A 5,887-nucleotide genomic window follows, 5' to 3' on the forward strand; every position below is an offset into this window, starting at 1 on the left:
ATTTATCAATGTTTCATAAATTTTCATACAATGAACATTCAAATCATATTCACATAAATAACATACAATCTCAAGCATTTAAGAATATAATTCAAGTTACACGAACTTACCGCATTGCTTGTTTGTGTTTATAATTTCATTAATCTGATATCTTTTCTTTTCCACGATCAAGTCTCATATTTGAGTCGTCCGGATCTTTATAAATAAATTTGATCATAATTTTCATTCATTTCATATTCTAATGCATTTAATTAATGCTCTAGGCAAAATTACCATTTTGCCCTTAAACTTTTAATTAATGACGATTTCATCCTTAGGGTCAGGGAAATAAAATTCTTGCAATTTAATCCTTATTTCCAGCTATTATTCTCATATATATTGATAACAATCCATGAATTCTATAAAATATCGAATTTTTCATAATTTCAACACTTTTCAATTTAATCCCTAAAACATGTTTTCCCCCAATCTTGAACTAAATTAATAATTTCATTCAATTTTGTAATTTAAATAATAAAATAATCCATTTCATGCAATTTGGTCATTTCTGACATGTTTACAAAATTGCCCATAAAGTTTTACTTTTATTCAATTTAGTCCCTGAGCCTAAAATATGCAAATTAGCCATGCTAGATGAATATTCATACATATTTTTCCTCCTCCTCATCTCCATTCCACATCCTTAATGTAGATAACACACTTGTAAGTAACATTATCCATAATTTTATTATTTACTTTTATGAATATTCAAGTCGTCTATCGCATCATAGTCACTAAATTATTTATATCTGGATATATAGAACTCCAAATTAATATCTGATAATTTTCCCTAAATCTAGACTCATATATATTCTTACCATAAAAATTTCAGAATTTTTGGTTTAGCCAATAAGTAATTTTATTCTTTAAAGTTACCCCTGTTCTGCTGTCTGACAGTTCTGACCCCTCTTCACCAAAAATTAATTATCTCCTCATACAGGATTCAAATGATGTTCTTGTTTGTTTCTATTAAAAATAGACTCATTTATTATTTTATAAATATAAATTTAAGCCCATAATTATTTTTATTCAATTTTTTATGATTTTTCAAAGTCAGAACAGGGGAACCCGAATTCATTCTGACCTTGTCTCACAAAATTCATTATATCTCAAAATTTACAAATCCATTGCTTACACTATTTATTCTATGAGAAACTATACTCAATAAGCTTTAATTCAATGTCTTTTTTCATCTTCTAATTCGATTTATACAATTTATGGTGATTTTTCAAAGTTAATCTAATGCTGCTATCCAAACGGTTTTTGTGCAAGCTATTAATTACCATGTTATAACACCCTTATTTTCTTTTTCTACACCATTTCTCATCACTTTCTCTTATTTTCCCTTCACTAACATATCAAAAACATAGGACCTTATGTAAGAAAACTCTACTATAACATTATTTCCATGCTTTGTCAATAATAACAAACTTAAAAACATATTGAAATCTTGATATACTTACCTTGTTCTATTGATACTAATCTTTAACTTGATTTTCTCTCTCCTCCAGCTTCTATTTCTTGAATCGAACTTGATATTATAACTCCCCATGCTCTCCTTAACATTTTTGTCTCTTGGTAGCTATGGAATTTCATTTGATTTTTGGATGAAAATGGTGAATTTTTGGTAAAAGGACCAAATTGTAAAGAAAGCAAAACTTTCTTTCTTCCTCTCTTTCTCTCACGTTAGTGCATGGGAAAATATGGATGAGAATTTCTCATCTTTCTTTCTTTATTTACTAATAAAATAATAATAAAATATCTTATTAAAGTATTAATAAAATAATATTTATCTAATTAAATAATTATAAAATATTAAAATATCTCTAGCATCATTATTACTTTCTAGATTTCTCTCTCTTCCAATTGACCATTTTTCCCTTATTATCTTTTAAAATTCCATCATTGAGTCATCATTTAATTTGGTAAAATTGTAATTTAGTCCCTCATGGTTCTTCATCTATTCAGTTTGGTCCTAATTCATCCATTTTCCTTAGTTTCTAGAACATTCCACTCTTAAATTATTTACACTATTGGTCCTTCAACTTTTTCATATTTACACTTTAACCCCTCAAATTATGAATATTTACTCTTGTGCAACAAAACTTTTCTCACTTTTACAATTTAGTCCTTTCTTGAATTAATATATCATAATATACTTTTCAATATTGACATAACTTAAAATTTCCCTTTTTGTCACTTTATTTCCTTATTTTACTATATCAAGGATAATATCTTACTGTAAAAATTTTCAGGATATTACAGTTTTTGTGGGTAATTGCTTAATCTGTCACTTTCTTTCTTTTGTTTTTCCACTCCAAATTTCTGGCCTTTCTTGTTTTGGTTCTTTGAGTTTTCCAATTGCGGTGATTAATTTGGTTCGCCTCATTTAAGTAGCTTGTTCTTGTATAATTTGGTATCTCTTTATCTTTGGTTTTAGATGAGTGTGTGTGGCGAGTTGTTTCGTATTAATCTTTTGAAGTTTCTAGGTGACATTCACGAGGCAATTGATCCTCTGGCAATCAACTTCTGTGGTATTTGACTGTTGCGTTGTGGGTAAGTCGTTTAACATGGCATATTGGGAATTTCGATTGGAATTACTTGGCAATGTTGTTATTAATTTCACATTCAGATTTGAATAAGGAAGGTGTTAATTGAATGTATTTTCTGTCAATTTAGGTTTGTGGGTTACTCATGTGTGATTCGACATCAAAATCAAACCAGGTGTGTAATGAGAAACTCGAAAAGCAGTGAACAACAAAAGCTAAAATTGGGCATCGTCGACGCCACATGGCCATGTGTCAAGCCTGTGGTAGGCCGTGTGGATACACGGCCGTGTGACAGGCCATGTGCGATACATGGTCTAGGCCATTTTAGGCCGTGTGGGCCGTGTGCCAGGCAATGTGGGCCCAAAATTCAAAACTTTCTCCTAGGGCCATACACGTCGTCCCGATCGACTGTGGGCCTTCCATGGGATCGGTATGTGATTATATAAGCTATAAAACATGAGTTCTATTAATCTGTTAGCATGAAACTTGATGTAAATACGTGTATATTATGTATAAGGTTCATGTATTCTGATGCAATATGTATGATCTGTTATATACTACATCTGTTATACGAGCATGTATGATATGTAAATTTTGGCATCTGTTATTTTCGTTTATATCTGATTATGGAGTGGGACATATATTATAAGAAGGAAGTGTTCTGTGAGAGGCGATAGCTCGCCCACTATACTGGCAGCACTACTGCGAATATTCTGAAAAGTGTCATATCGACACTAAGTGGTGTGTAGGGCTGGATGGGTCTTTAAGACCCTACATGGTGTGTAGGGATGGTCAGAGATGGTGTGTAGCGGATGGGGGTAGGATTGTAATTTGCATATGATTCAAATTCTGTTCGAGATATACATTTGTATATGCTCTGCTATGCAATAAATCTGAAAATAAATTTGTATTTCTATTTCCTTTTAAGTTACACACTGAGTTATAAAAACTCACTTTCTGTTTGTCTGACACTTTCAGGTAATCCTCAAACTTAAGTGGGTTGGTGCGACGGGAGCTCGGTTATGTCCACATTTTCTTAAACTCAATTTACTTAAATTTGATTTATTTAAAATTCTTATTTGAGAGTTTTGTAAATTTTGGACTCTCTGGACATTTGGGGTTATTTTTGTTTTGGACTTTTATTTTGGATTTTTGGCATGACACTTGATAAAACGACTTTACAAAAACGATTATTTTTTTGCAATCAACTGTTTTCGAGAAAACAAACTCGGTTTTCCAAAATATAACGTTTTAAGAATTTTCGCTGCAAAATATTCAAATTATTTAGAAAATGTACAATCAAACAATGATTTTAACTAAATAAGTATGACAAACATGTGTAGCGATGTAAAAAAAAAAATTTGCTTTGGTCGCTAATTGAGGCGATTTATTGGAAATTTGAAAACCGACTTTCGACTTTATTAAAAAAGAGAGTCGCCACCGATCTTTTTTCCTAGGTGTGATCGGACACCTAATAAATCCTCTCTTTTTTTAAAAGAAAATTTATTTTTTAAATAAAAAGAAGGCCGAGTTTAGGTCTACGTCAAAAGCCAGAGAAAAATAGGGTTCAGGAGTCGGTTACGCACGAGGAAGGTATAAGCACCCTCACAACGCTCGAAATTGGTATTTCGTGAAACATGTGTTGTCTTAATTTTCGAAAATGCGAGTTCAATATAACATTTAATCGTGATCCGACTAAAACACGAGAAATTTTAAGTTTTTCGGTTTCTTTTGAGAAGGATGTTCCGTTTTTTTTTAACACGAGCCGATTAATATTCACCCAACATAGCGATGAAATTTACGACTTAATGTTAAATCGGTACATTGCTTTATTTGTTGAAATTAATTAAAAAGTATGAGTAAAATATTATTATAATAAGAATTCGTAAATAATGCAAACAATAATGCAATTAATAATAAAAATATTAAAAACTAAGAATATTAAAACAACAATAACAATATTTGCATGAAAATAAAAATAATGTACTATTAATATAATAAGAAAAATAATGTATTTATAACAATAATAGAAAATAACAATATATACATAAAATATATATATATATACATATATATGTGTATATACATGTTAATAATGATGAAAAGAATAATAATTATACTAATAATAGTGGTAATGGTAATGATCAAGGAGTAATGAAGTAAGTATAAGTATGTACAAAAGACATACGATACCAAATAGTACATAATAATATTAAAATAAAATAATAAGCAACAATAGTGAAAATAATAAGTATAATAATAAACATAATGATATATAAAAATAATATTATATATAAAAGTATATATATATACACGTATAATAAAATATATACTAATATTAATAATAAATATAATAGGGTAAAAAAATAGATATAATAATAACATGTACATAATACGGTATTTAAAAATATATATATAGTATTAAAAATGTATACATAGTATATATACTAGGAATAATAATAATAGTAAAAACAACCATTAATAATGCTACATAAATAGATATATAGTAATAGTTATACATAATATAGTTATTAAAATATATATGTAAGATAATATGAAAAATAAAAAATATATATAAATAATATAGTATTAAAGATGTATACATAACATATAAAAGTACAATATTAAATGATATATATACGTAATATATAAAAAATGTATACTAATTTAATATTAAAATATTTACATAGTATATACATATTAGAGATAATAATAATGTTAAAAACAACTATTAATAATATTACTTAAATATATACATATACTCATTAAAGATATATACATATAATAAAACACATGCTAATATTAATGATGATAATAAGGATAATATAAAAATATGTACATGAAATAGGACAAAAAACATATAACTAATAATACTAACGATATATACATAATATATATAAAAGCATATACGATACACATATATATTAGAAATGATAATAATGTTAAAAACAATTATTAATAATATTACATAAATATATATATATTAAAGATATATACATATGTAACAAAACATATACTAATATTAATAACAAATATAATAAGGGTAAAATAGATATAATAATAATATGTATACAACGTGGTATTAAAATATGTGTATAATATAGTATTTAAATATGTATACATATATTTATTAAGAATAATAATAAATTGAAAACAACTATACATAAAATATATAAATATATAAGTATTAATTGAAACTAAAAGAATAATTCTAATAATTGTAAAAATATACTAATAATAATAATAACGATAATGGTAATGGTAAATATAATAATAAATAATATTAAAAATAATAAAAA

The sequence above is a fragment of the Gossypium arboreum genome, chromosome 10 (genome assembly GCF_025698485.1).
Source record: "Gossypium arboreum isolate Shixiya-1 chromosome 10, ASM2569848v2, whole genome shotgun sequence".
NCBI classification, from domain to species: Eukaryota; Viridiplantae; Streptophyta; class Magnoliopsida; order Malvales; family Malvaceae; genus Gossypium; species Gossypium arboreum.